The 15003-nt window shown below is 36.3% G+C and overlaps 1 long non-coding RNA gene across 1 annotated transcript in view; it reads right to left on the bottom strand.

Annotated features, from left to right (window-relative positions):
• Window positions 1–3092: 3092 nt before the first annotated feature.
• LOC147356999 (uncharacterized) overlaps window positions 3093–15003 on the bottom strand; it is a 76120-nt gene continuing 64209 nt past the window's right edge. Inside the window, exons 2-3 of the long non-coding RNA XR_015143707.1 lie at window positions 14014–14113; window positions 3093–5254 (exon numbers count right to left, since the gene is read on the bottom strand). This is a non-coding gene — a long non-coding RNA (uncharacterized LOC147356999). The remainder of the gene's footprint in view (window positions 5255–14013; window positions 14114–15003) is intronic.

The raw sequence follows: 15003 nt of genomic DNA, 5'->3' as shown, positions 1-15003 counted from the left end.
AACTCTTGCTTCTTGACCTGCATACAGATTTCTCAGGAGGCAGGTAAGGTCATATGATGTTTCCATCTCTTTAAGAATTTTCCAGTTTATTGTGATCCACACAGGCAAAGGCTTTGGCATAGTCAATAAAGAAGAAGTAGATGTTTTTCTGGAACTCTTGCTTTTTCTATGATCCAATGGATGTTGGTAATTTGATCTCTGGTTCCTCTGCCTTTCCTAAAGCCAGCTTGAACATCTGCAAGTTCTTGATTCACATCCTGCTGAAGCCTTGCTTGGAGAATTTTGAGCATTACTTTGCTAGTGTGTGAGATGAGTGTAACTGTGCAGTAATTTGAACGTTATTTGGCATTGCCCTTCTTTAGGATTGGAACGAAAACTGACTTTTTCCAGTCCTGTGGCCATTGCTGTGTTTTCCAAATTCGCTGGCACATTGAGTGCAGCAGTTTAGCAGCAACATCTTTTTAGGATTTGAAATAGCTCAACTGGAATTTCATCACCTCCACTAGCTTTGTTCATAGTGATGCTTCCTAAGGCCCACTTGACTTCACATTCCAGGATGTCTGGGTTTAGGTGAGTGATCACACCATCGTGGTTATCTGGGTCGTGAAGGTATAGTTTCTGTGTATTCTTGCCACCTCTTCTTAGTATCTTCTGTTTCTGTTAGGTCCATAGCATTTCTGTCCTTTATTATGCCCATTTTTACATGAAATATTCCTTTAGTATCTCTCATTTTCTTGAGGAGCTCTCTAGTCTTTCCCATTCTATTGTTTTCCTCTATTTCTTTGCAATGATCACTGAGGAAAGCTTTCTTATCTCTCCTTTCTATTCTATGTAACTCTGCATTCAAATGGGTATATCTTTCCTTTTCTCCTTTGCCTCTAGCTTCTCTTCTTTTCTCAGCTATTTTAAGGCTTCCTAAGACAACCATTTTTCCTCTTTGCATTTCTTTTTCTTGGGGATGGTCTTGATACCTGCCTCCTGTACATGTCATGAGCCTCTGGCCATAGTTCTTCAGGCACTCTTGTCTGTCAGATCTAATCCCTTGAATCTATTTGTCACTTCTACTATATAAAGAAATTTTGTTTTTCTTTATGAAACTGATTTTTTTTTACACAAAATTCAAATTTTTGCAAGAGTTGAAGCCACAGCTTAATTCTCAGAGAAAGGAAAAAAAAAAAAAGCTTATATGGTTTCTTTAAAAATGCAGTCTTCAATAAAACCATGCAGCCAGTAAGTTTCATTATATATAATGCCTATTTGATATTGTGCAGATTGTGATATGTACATGGATGTAAGCATTGAAACAGTAGTGTTAAATAAGATGGAGCAAAGAAGCATTCCTTTATTATTTAAATATATTCCCTATCATATAGCTATATGAGAAATGAAATCAATCAGGGGAATTATATGAATTTAAAAGGCAACAATTAAGAACAATGGGGTTATTTTCATTGGTTTTCCCCTACAGCTTTTCATACAGATCTAAAATATCATTGGAAAACTTACATAGTTCCAAATAACATAAATGCAAGACTTTACTCCTTTGTGTAATATATCTACTGTGCTCATGTCTTTTGTTTTAAAAAGTGAAACATTTACATTCATTCTATTTCTTTAAAATTAGGTTAAATGATAAAGATTCAAGTAAAATTAGCCTTGAATTGGTGTTAGAATAAATTTCTCTCATTTTTTTGTTTTCACATACAGCAAATGAACCTGAGCTAAGAAAAATCATAGCTCATGAATACAGCATTCTCACAGCAGTGAAATACATAGTACAAATTGACTCTGAAGCAAAGATCCAGAGTAGGTCTCTTTGGATGCTACTTGTTTTATTTTTCCTACATGGGTCTTATTTTAAGCAAGGATGAGGAGGGGGTGGTTGATGGAATAGCAAGCAGGGGAAGTTATTTTTTCCTAGGTATTTGAAATACATTGCGTGACCCCAGCTTACCTCTGTCTTTTTGGCTATTTCCTTGGTCAAGTAATGCCACTTAGGACAAACACCATGGGAGAAACCCTCAAAGGTCCTATATCAAAAGATTTGGTGACGTCAGTTCAGTTCTTCTGCCTTTCCTTGTATATTACATTAAGTTCCCTACATATGAACCTTCAAGTTGTGAACTATCAAAGATGCAAACGTTCATCTGGTTACAGAAAAGAAACCTGAACCTCTGCCATCCACATCAGGCATGTGTGAAATTGCACCTTGCCCTCCATCTCCTATTGCTGATGATCCTTCAGCTCCAGGATCTCCCACCTCTTCTCCCTCCTCCGGTCAGTAACTCTTCTTGCTGGTTCACTGGTTCACTCGCCAGCCCATTGTACAGTACCACTGTACTTTTTAAAGATACTGTACAATTAAAAATGTTTCCTTTATTTTCTGTATTTGTTTTTATGTATTAGTCACATGAAAAGTATTACAGTATAAATCTACTACTGTACAGAACTATATAGCTGATGGTGTTATTTGGGTACCTAGGTTAACTTTGTTGGACTTAGGAACAAGTTGGAGTTAGGAACATGCTCTCAGAATGGAACTCATTCGTTTTTAGGAACTTACTGTATCGAATCTGACTCTTAGAACTGCAGGGTAGATTTTATTCTTTCTATTATATATATATATATATATATATATATATACACACACACATACATACAGAAGAAAACAGATGCTCAGAAGTTAAGCATCATATGCAAGAATCAAATAGTTAATTGCTTTTGTCAAGACTTAAACCCAAATTATATCATCCCCAGTTTAATTTTCTTTCCACCATTTTGCATCTGTTGTGACACATTTAGTAAACACATCAAGTGGAAGATAATTTAAGAACATTATTTTTGTCCTTAAAACAATTTTGAAGTTTAATTTTAGAATGCCTACTTTTCTCATGCAAAACTGTAGCTGGGATAAATTTAATGATTTACTCCTGCAATTAGTGATGATCAGATATCTATATGTGTCTTGGGTTATAGAGTCTGTATGGTGATATTTTTCTGTAGTAAGTATTCACTGGGGACTTAGAATTTTATACAATTACACACTGCATAATCCTGTAAAGCAAGTCTGGAATTTTTTAATTAAATCTGGTTTTTGAGCAAAGACAATCACACACATAGGGGATGGATAGACATTTATAGGAACATATGAAATATTAATGTAACAATGACTAATTTGATATTAAAAAGTTGAAACTTTGTTTATGACTTCACAAGCATCATAACATTTCATTAAAACATTGATAATCAATATTTAATACGGGACTAAATGTATTATCCTAAGCATAATCCAATAATTTTTTTTCAGTAAAATGGAAATATTTACCTATGAATGCATTTTGGAGATTACCAAGTTAATAACATTAACTTTACACAGCTAATTGATTAATAGATTATTTCTGAAAGGTGACAGAGAGGAAAACAAAACCAAACAAATGAAAAAGAAAGGAGAATATAATGGAAGCTAAAATCTTTTGGGCCATTAGTCAGGGCCATTGTTCTCTATTAAGACTGATGAGGTGAGATTATGTCTTTTTAATTTTTTCCTTCTAACTTCTTGAATTATTCCCTTTGCTCTCTCATTCATATATGTGTGTACATGTATGTACTATTATCTATATGTGTATACTGTGAGTGTCTGTGCATCTAAACATCCTCCATTCTCCAATTGAGCAACTCTGTATCACATACAATATAATTTGTTACACTGTTAAACTGGCGTTTGAAAATTTTTGGTTGCTGAATCCATCATTATTTCCTTTACCAGGTTTTCATAAACCTTCACTGAGTCAATTCTTAACTAAACATTCATCCTCAAATACTGTAAATCATTCCAAAATCCACAGAAAAAGTCAAGCATCTTTGCAATATGCTTCACACCATCATGTTCCCTGCCTTAATGTATTTATAACAATTAATTTCTCCATTAGTTTTGTCATACTATAATTTTATTAATGGCTGGATTTCTGACTAATATAAGGAACAGTGAAGGTAGGGAGAATATAAACTTTTGCCCATCTTTTATCACCCAATGCTCAAAATAATATCTGGAATATTGAATATGTTAATGAATATCTATTAAGCAAAAAAATTTACTATTTCAAGTAAATTTCTTGTTAATCTCTTCTTTCTTAAAATTTATAATGAACATTCTTATAGATGTCAGTAGGCTATTTTCAATTTAAATTGCACATATAAACATTATAATATTTTAAATAACACAAAATACAGAGCTTTTTATTTGTCCTTAAATCATGTTCGATAATATTTATGCCACATTTTATATTTGTCCTGGCTTTGTTTTTCCAAAAAAAAACATTCCAGTTCTGTAGCCTATTCATCTGGAATTGATAGTCAATTTTATCACTCTAAGTTAAAATTTTCATTATGTAATAAGCTTTATTTTTGGCATCAGCTATGAAAAAAATGTTTAGAAAAATTAAGTGATTCAGTATATATACATACAAAGGGTGTAGAGTTACCAGGGTTTTCTATTTGATTTAAACTGGCTTAAATTTTATTTTAAGTTGTATTTAGTAATATAGGAATAATAACAATAGTATTATAGATGCCAATCTACTTGATTGTTAAGGACTTGATATTTCTTGGGCCACCTAACTTCTCTATGACAGCACTTTGGGTACCTTAGGATGATAACTACAAGTTAGTTTATTCCTTTATTTACTCTCATTGATATGGCTATTGGATTTATGAATAGTGCTAGTTTGCATATTCAACAAATATTTATTGGGCTTCTACTATGCATGATGCTGACAGTTTCCTAGATTTAGTATCATCAAAATTAAATTTTTGCAAGAACTGCAGGCATCATCTGACTAAATACACAATTAGTTACTGGTTCACAGTTGTTGCAAAAGAGAAATAGAGATTCCTGTGGGATCATCAAATGCATAATTATTGAATCTCAGAGGTTAGGAAAGATCTCCTTGATCATGGGACTACTGAGATAAGGAACTGAGTGTGTGCATGCTCAGTCATGTCTGACTCTGCAACCGCGTGGACTGTAGCCTGCTAGGCTCCTCTCCCCATGGAATTTTACAGGCAAGAATACTGGAGTGGGTTGTCATTTCCTTCTCCAGGGCATCCTCCCAACTCAGGAATCCAGCCAACATCTCCTGAATTGGCATGCAGATTCTTCACTGCTGAGCCACCAGGGAAATCCTGAAGTTAATGATAGAAGTCCATTGTCTGTTTTAATGATAGTTGAAACTCTGGATCCTAGAACAGTGTCTTGCTGTGAGACATCAAAAAAGTGAATTTGAAATATGAGAGATCATCCGTTATACCCCTTAATTTAAAAATTTTCATCTAACCGTTTTAAGATATAATTCATATACTCTACAATTCAGTCATTTAAATTGTATAATTAGGTGACTTTAGTGCCTTCAAAGAATTGTGCAACTATCACCCCAAATGGTTTTTAATTTAAAAATTAAAAATATTTTAATCACCTTCATCAAAGACTCGGCACCCATTACATGTCTATTCCCCCCTTTGTCATTTGTTGTTCTTGTTGTTTACTTGCTGAGTCTTGTCTGACTCTGTGAGACCCCCATAGACTGCATAGACTCCTCTGTCTATGGGATTTCCCAGCAAGAAATACTGGAATGGGTTGCCATTTCCTTCTCCAGGGGATCCTCCCAACCCAGGGACTGAACCCAAGTCTCCTGCATCTTCTTGCACTGGCAAGCAGATTTTTAACCACTGAGTGACCTGGGAAGCCCTAAGGAATTAAGGAATGTGTCGAAAGTGGAGCTGGGTGAATGTGAGGAGGGTATTCTCCAAGCAAAGAGAAAACTAGGATTTGTACATGAAGATTCACGATTCAGGTTGAAACTAAGTGTGGGCATTGAAACAATAAGAGGGTTTTCGGGCTATTGTTACACAGATTGTAAAGATTTAAAGGATCCCAGAAAAAAAGCAAATGGAAGCTCATAGATTTCAAGGAAAGGAGAAACATAATTGGATTTTCTTTTCTTTATAATAACTTTATTTTTAAAATTATTTTACTCATTTACTGAAAAAAAAATTTATGTTATTCAGCCTCACGTAGCATGCAGGGCCTTAGTTCTCCAATCAGGAGAACTGTGTCTCCTTCTTTGGAAAGTGGAATCTTAACCATTGGACTGCAGAGAATTATTTCATGTGGATTTTTTCAAATGACACCTATGGATGGAATATGGATTAGAGGAGGAAGACTAATAATGAGGCTACTTTGTTAGTCCAAGCAAAAGGTGATGCTAATATTCTCAGTTCAGTTCAGTTCAGTCACTCAGTTGTGTCTGACTCTTTGCGACCCCATGAACTGCAGCACGCCAGGCTTCCCTATCCATTATCAACTGCTAGAGTTTGCTCAAACTCATGTCCATTGAGTTGGTGATGCCATCCAACCATCTCATCTTCTGTCATCCCCTTCTCTTCCCATCTTCAATCTTTCCTAACATCAGGATCTTTTCCAATGAGGCAGTTCTTCAAATCAGGTAGCCAAAGTACTGGAATTTCAACTTCAGCATCAGTCCTTCCAATGAATGAATATTCAGGACTAGTTTCATTTAGGATGGACTGGATGGATCTCTTTGCAGTCCAAGGGACTCTCAAGAGTTTTCTCCAACACCACAGTTCAAAACAATCAATTCTTTGGCACTCAGCTTTCTTTATAGTCTAACTCTCACAACCATACAAGGCTAGCTGTGACTAGATGGACCTTTGTTGGCAAAATAATGTCTTTGCTTTTTAATATGTTGTCTAGGTTGGTCATAGCTTTTCTTCCAAGGAGCGAGCATCTTTTAAGTTCATGGCTGCAGTCACCATCTGCAGTGATTTAGGAGCTGCCCCCCACCCAAATAAAGTCTGTCATTCTTTCCCCATCTATTCACCACGAAGTGATGGGACCAGATGCCATGATCTTAGTTTTCTGAATGTTGAGTTTTAAGCCAACTTTTTCACTCTTCTCTTTCACTTTCATCAAGAGCTCTTTAGTTCTTTGTTTTCTGCCACAGGGTGGTGTCATCTGCATATCTGAGGTTATTGACATTAATTCCATCTTGTGCTTCATCCAGGACAGCATTTCTCATGATGTATTCTGCATATAAGTTAAATAAGCAGGGTGACAATATACAGCCTTGATGTACTCCTTTTGTGATTTGGAAGCAGTCCGTTGTTCCAAGTCCAGTTCTAACTGTTGCCTCCTGACCTCCATACAGATTTCTCAAAAGGGAGGTCAGGTGGTCTGGTATTGCCATCTCTTTAAGAATTTTCCACAGTTTGCTGTGATGCACACAGTCAACGTCTTTCTTTGGCATAGTCAACAAAGCAGAAGTAGATGTTTTTCTGGAACTCTCTTGCTTTTACAATGATCCAACGGATGTTGGCAATTTGATCTCTGAAAACCACAATCACAGAAACTAATGAATCTGATCACATGGACCATAGCCTTGTCTAACTCAATGCAACTATGAGCCATACCGTGTAGGGCCACCTGAGACAAATGGGTCATGGTGGAGACTTCTGACAAAAGGTGGTCCATTGGAGAAGGGAATGGCAAACTACTTCAGGATTCTTGCCTTGAGAATCCCATGAAGAGAATGAAAATGCAAAAAGATAGGACACTGAAAGATGAATTCCCCAGGTCAGTAGGTACCCAATATGCTACTGGGGATCAGTGGAGAACTAATTCCTGAAGAATGAAGAGACAGGAACAAAGCAAAGCAAAAAAAAAAAAAAAAAAAAAACCAAACACTTGTGGATGTGACTGGTGATGGAAGTAAAGTCTGATGCTATAAAGAGCAATATTTCATAGGAACCTGGAATGCTGGGTCCATGAATCAAGGCAAATTGGAAGTGGTCAAAAAGGAGATGGCAAGAGTGAATATTGACATTTTAGGAATCAGTGAACTAAAATGGACTGGAATGGGTAAATTTAACTCAGATGACCATTATATCTGCTACTGTGGGCAAGAATCCCTTAAAAATAATGGAGTAGCCATCATAGAAAACAAAAGATTCTGAAATACAGTACTTGGAGGTAATCTCAAAAATGACAGAATGATCTCTGTTTGTTTCCAAGGCAAATCATTCAATATCACAGTAATCCATGTCTATGCCCTGACCAGTAATGCTGAAGAAACTGAAGTTCTATGAATGGTTCTATGAAGACCTACAAGACCTTCTAAAACTAACATCCAAAAAAGATGTCCTTTTCATTATAGGGGACTGGAATGCAAAAGTAGGAAGTCAAGAAACACCTGGGGTAACAGGCAAATTTGGCCTTGGAGTACAGAATGAAGCATGGCAAAGGCTCATAGAGTTATGCCAAGAGAAAGCACTGGTCATAGCAAACATACTCATCCAAGAACACAAGACCCTACACATGGATATCACCAGATGGTCAATACCAAAATCAGACTAATTATACTCTTTGCAGCCAAAGATGGAGAAGCTCTATACAGTCAGCAAAAACAAGACTGGGAGCTGACTGTGGCTTGGATCATGAACTCCTTATTGTGAAATTCAGACTTAAATTGAAATAAGTAGGGAAAACCACTAGATCATTCAGGTTTGACCTAAATCAAATCCCTTATGATTATGCAGTGGAAGTGACAAATAAATTCAAGGGATTAGATCTGATAGACAGAGTGCCTGAAGAACTATGGACAGGGATTTATGACATTGTACAGGAGGCAGGAATCAAGACCAGCCCCAAGAAAAAGTAAGGCAAAAAAGCAAAATGGCTATCTGAGGAGGCCTTACAAATAGCTGTGAAAGAAAGAGAAGTAAAAAACAAAGGAGGAAAGGAAAGATATACCCATTTGAATGCAGGGTTCGTAAGAATAGTAAGGAGAGATAAGAAGGCTTTCCTCAGAGATCAGTACAAAGAAATAGATGGAAACAATAGAATGGGAAAAACTAGTGATCTCTTCAAGAAAATTACAGATATCAAGGGAAAATTTCATGCAAAGATGTGCTCAATAAAGAACAGAAATTGTATGGACTTAACAGAAGCAGAAGCTATTAAGAAGAGGTGGCAAGAATACCCAGAAGAACTATACAAAAATAACTTCATGACCCAGATAACTTCAATGGTGTGATCACTCACCTAGAGCCAGACATCCTGGAATGTGAAGTCAAGGGGCCTTAGGAAGCAAACAAAGCTAATGGAGGTGATGGAATTCCAGTTGAGCTATTTCAAATCCTAAAAGACAATGCAGTGAAAGTGCTGCACTCAATGTGCCAGCGAATTTGGAAAACTCTGCAGTGGCCACAGGGCTGGAAAAAGTCAGTTTTCATTCCATTCCCAAAGAAAGGCAATGCTAAAGCATGCTCAAACTACTGCACAATTGCACACATCTCACATGCTAGTAAAGTAATGCTAAAAAGTCTCCAAGCCAGGCTTCAGCAATACGTGAACCGTGAACTTCAAAATGCTCAAGCTGGCTTTAGAAAAGGCAGAGGAGCCTGAGAAGGACCTTGTCAAGGTGACACAAGCCAGTCAATCCTAAAGGAAAACAACCCTGAATATTCATTGAAAGGTCTGATGCTGAAGCTGAAGCTCCAATACTTTGGGCACCTGATGAGAGGATCTGACTCATTGGAAAAGATCCTGATCTGGGAAAGACTGAAAACAAAAGGTTAAGTGGGCAGCAGAGGTGAGGTGGTTAGAAAGCATCACTGACTCAAGGGTCATGAATTTCTGTGAACTCTGCGAGATAGTGAAGGACAGCCTGGCGTGCTGCAGTCCATGGGGTCACAAAGAGTCAGACACAATTTAGAGACTGAACAACAAACAATGTGTCCACTGAAAGATGATGGGGAGTTGCAAAAAGTATTATTCAAAGTTCTATTGCTTCCTAAATTTTATCAGAGGCAAAGTATAGACTTTAACCTCAATGTGAATTTGAAATGGAGTGAAAATCACTCAGTTGTATGGGACTCTGTGACTCACGGCCTGCCAGGCTCTTCTGTTCAAGGAATTCTCCAGGCAAGAATACTAGAGTGGGTTACCGTGCCCTTCTCCAGGGGATCCTCCCGGCCCAGAGATCTAACCCAGGTCTCTCACATTGCAGGGAGATTTTGTTTTAACATTTGAGCTACCTGGGAATGTAAGTCAAACTTTTTCTAGGCTATTGTCACATGTATTACATTAAAACAAATGAAAAGCTGATTTATTTCTTTTGTAATATGGTTGAACTTTGATACTGAGTTAAGAATTCCCACACTTATTTCACTTGAGAATAAAAATTGTGTTCTAACAATAATAATAATATGATTATTATTATTAAAAATGAAACCAGATGGTATAATCACTAATCCTCTTCAGTTTTGCAGTAATATAGTTCTTATTGCAGTGCACATGAAGAAAACAAGCCTCCTGGTTTCCCTGTTTTATTGAAACTCTTGAAATCCAACGAGATGGATTAAGATTGTTGAAAGCCCATGGTGTCTGGGGAATCTGTGTGCTGTAGCATGGAGACTGCTTGTCAGCTGTCTCAACCACGGTGAAAAGGAACACAAGCGTGACAAAAATGGTCCTTGTTGATGTTTAAAAAGCCCCTGGGACTCCATGTCTAGTCCATATACCAGACAATTCCCTCCCTGAGTAATTCATTTCTAACATCAATATTTTTAGGAACCTACACAGTTTTTCAGTGTGATTTTTCCTAAAGTTCTAATTAGACACATAATTAGTGAAAAGTATTGAGAATATATTTTAGCACTTACAGAAATCAATACGTTTGCTTACAGAATATGTTTTCTTTTTGCTTAATAGAAGTAAATAATTTTAAATTGCCATGTTACAATTGTTGTTGATATCTTTGCCAGAGATGTATTTATTGTTAGCTATTTTGATTTCCCACATTTAGAGTATTGGAAAACTGCTAACTTAAAAGGATGTTGATTATATTTCCTCTAACGTAAGGAATTTAAGATAAGCTCCTAAAAGCTATACCGAGTGCCATATATTCTGGTATGTATGATTACTGCAATAATTTTATATAATTATAAAATGGAAATGTAATTAATTTACTTTCACTAATCCTACAAATATACCCAACTCTCCTCCTACTTATTCCAGCATGTCATACAAACATCATTACATTTTATTATGCAATTGTTTTATTGGCTTTGGCTGCTATAACCATGTACCATGGACTGGGTGGCTTATACAACAAACATTTATTTCTCATCATTTTGAAGGCTGCAAGTACAAGATCAAGGCACCATTGAGTACACGTCCAGTGAGGGCCAGCTTCCTGGTTCACAGATAGCCATCATCTCACTGTCTCCACATGGCAGACAGGCAACGGAGCTCTCTGGGGTGTTTTAGAAGGGCACTCATCTCATTTATGAAGACTCCAATCTCAGGACCTAATCACCTCCCAAAAGTCCCATTTCTAAATACCATCACACTGGGAACTAGGTTCTAATATATAAATTGAATTTGGTCACAAATATTCAACCTATAGCAGCCAAGATGTGAAAAACTTTCAGAAGCATTAAATAAGGAATTGACATATTTAGAGCCATTTTTATATTCATTATAACTTTCAGTGACTTGAGAATGATGACAAGGCATTTTGGCAATTAATACAAGAAACACTTTTCAAAAATCTAAAACATATACTTTCAACAAAACAGAAAAGACCTCTGAGAAGACTAAGTTGACAAAACATTGCATCATATATGTTTCTTCCAATTAGTACTGTAATATACATTCTGCTTAGAAAACACACATTTTATCATGTCTCCATAAAGTGGCATAAACTATGAAATATTTAGGGATAAATTTGGAAAAAAGATGTCCAAGACTTATACATTTAAAACTATAACACATTGCTGAGAGAAATTGAAAATATATAAATAAATGGAGAGACAACTGTGTTCATAGATTATAAGATTCAATACTGTCAAGTGCTTATGATCCAGTATGTAGAAAGTGGTGCTTTTTGTTGTTGTTTATGTTGTTGTTTTGTAAAAAGTAGTATGCTAATTCTAAAATTTATATGAAGATGTAAATTTGGAGGAGTTATACTACCTGGATACAAGACTTTTCAGAAAGCTATGGTAATCAAAATTAGTATGATATTGGTCTTAAGATAGATAAATACATCAATGGAACAGAGTAGAACACATAGAGACATAAATAGAGTCAAATGATTTATGAGAAAGTTGCAAAAACAATTTATTTGAGTATTATATTTTTTTTCTTTTTTTTCTCTCTCTTTTTTTTTTTTTTTTTTTTTATATTCCTTTATTTCTCATGTGTTCCCCATCCTGAACCCTCCTCCCTCCTCCCTCCCCATACCATCCCTCTGGGTCATCCCAGTGCACCAGCCCCAAGCATCCAGCATCGTGCATTGAACCTGGACTGGCATCTCGTTTCATACATGACATTTCACATGTTTCAATGCCATTCTCCCAAATCTTCCCACCCTCTCCCTCTCCCACAGAGTCCATAAGCCTGTTCTATACATCAGTGTCTCTTTTGCTGTCTCGTATACAGGGTTATCGTTACCATCTTTCTAAATTCCATATATATGCGTTAGTATACTGTATTGGTGTTTTTCCTTCTGGCTTACTTCACTCTGTATAATAGGCTCCAGTTTCATCCACCTCATTAGAACTGATTCAAATGTATTCTTTTTAATGGCTGAGTAATACTCCATTGTGTATATGTACCACTGCTTTCTTATCCATTCATCTGCTGATGGACATCTAGGTTGCTTCCATGTCCTGGCTATTATAAACAGTGCTGTGATGAACACTGGGGTACACGTGTCTCTTTCCCTTCTGGTTTCCTCAGTGTGTATGCCCAGCAGTGGGATTGCTGGATCATAAGGCAGTTCTATTTCCAGTTTTTTAAGGAATCTCCACACTGTTCTCCATAGTGGCTGTACTAGTTTGCATTCCCACCAACAGTGTAAGAGGGTTCCCTTTTCTCCACACCCTCTCCAGCATTTATTATTTGTAGACTTTTGGATCGCAGCCATTCTGACTGGTGTGAAATGGTATCTCATAGTGGTTTTGATTTGCATTTCTCTGATAATGAGTGATGTTGAGCATCTTTTCATGTGTTTGTTAGCCATCTGTATGTCTTCTTTGGAGAAATGTCTATTTAGATCTTTAGCCCATTTTTTGATTGGGTCATTTATTTTTCTGGAGTTGAGCTGTAGGAGTTGCTTGTATATTTTTGAGATTAGTTGTTTGTCGGTTGCTTCATTTGCTATTATTTTCTCCCATTCTGAAGGCTGTCTTTTCACCTTGCTAATAGTTTCCTTTGATGTGCAGAAGCTTTTAAGTTTAATTAGGTCCCATTTGTTTATTTTTGCTTTTATTTCCAATATTCTGGGAGGTGGCCTTTTTAACAAGTGGAACTGAAACAATTGTTTATCCATATGCAAACTAATGAACTTTAATCAATATCATCCACCGTATACAAAGAAAATATTTCAAAATGGATTGTAAATATAAAACCTAAGGCAATAAAAATTTTAGAAAGGAAAAATGGATAAAAATTGTGTGACTTTGATTAGTCACTGGTTTCTTAGATATAACAACAAAATAAAATAACATAACCCACAAAATAACCCATGTAAAGATTTGACTTTATCAAAGTCAGTTTTTCTTGGATGGAAAAAGAAGCCACAAACTGGGAAAAATTGCTAGCAAGTGAAGCTCCTGATGAAAGAAATGGGTTCAGAATATGTTGTGAAATATTAAACCTTAAGAAGAGAACACAGAATCTAGTTTTAAAAATAGGCAAACTATTTGAAAAGACACTTTAAGGAAGATATACTGATGGCAAATAAAAATATGGGAACATATTCAACATCAGTTTAGAATCACAAAATGTCACTACAAGCCTATTGGAGTAGCCAAGAAGACTGATGTGCTGCTAACTGAAACTCTCCCACACGTTTGGCAGAAATGTAAAATGGCATAATTGCTTTAAAAGACAACCTAGTAGTTTCTTTTAAAAATTAAACATTGACTTACCACATGATGCAGCTGGTTTTCTGCCCAAAGGAAATGAAACAAAGACATGTACAAAAATGTTGATTGTAGCTTAGTTGTCATAGACAGAACTGGAAACAGCCTAAAAGTCCAACAAGTGAATAAGCAGACTGTAGTACATTCATACTTTGTAATGCTACTTAGCAAAGTAATAAACTATCAACGTAAACAACATGGATGAGTCACAAAATAATTGCATCAAGTAACAGAAGTTTAGTTTAAAATAAAACATATTGTGGAATTCACTTATATAATATTCTAAATAATTCAAATTTACTTTTACTGACAGAAAGTAGTTCACTGGTAGCTGGGAATGGAAGAGAATGAAGTTGGGAGAAAGGGTTTATAAACAGACTGAGGGGGGACTTTGGGGGTGATGCATAGTATCTTGATTGTGTTGACAAAAGTCACTAAGTTGTACGCTTTAAACATAAGTAATTTTTTATTGTTATTTTTCAGTCACTAAGCCATATCTGACCTTTGTGAACCCATGGACTGCGGTACGCTAGACTCCTTTGTCCTCCACTATCTCCCGGAGTTTGCTCAAATTCATGTTCATTGAGTCAGTGGTGCTATCTAACCATCTCATCCTCTGCCACTCCCTTCTCCTTTTGCCTTCAATTTTTTCCAGCATCAGGTTCTTTCCCGATGAGTGGGTCCATTGATTCAGGTGGCCAAAGCATTGGAGCTGCAGCTTCAGCTTCAGCATCAGTCCTTCCAGTAAATATCCAGAGTTGATTTCCTTTAGGATTGACTGGCTTGATCTTCTTGTAGTCCTAGGGTCTCTCAAGAGTCTTCTCCAGCACCACAATTGTAAAGTATCAACTCTTCCATGCTCAGCTTTTACTGTATGTCAATTATACCTCAATAAAGGTCTTATTAAAAAAAAACAAAACAAACAAACTAGCTGCATGTTGTTAGTGGCTACTGAATTGCAGAGAGTACCTCTGGAAGTTATATTCTTTTCAAATT

This window comes from Bos grunniens, chromosome 16, assembly GCF_055505025.1.
Source record: "Bos grunniens cultivar Pamir isolate PY7600 chromosome 16, Bosgru_T2T1.0, whole genome shotgun sequence".
Classification (NCBI taxonomy): domain Eukaryota; kingdom Metazoa; phylum Chordata; class Mammalia; order Artiodactyla; family Bovidae; genus Bos; species Bos grunniens.
Note: the sequence above shows the minus strand (reverse complement) of the source record. Positions and strands in the feature narration are given on the sequence as shown.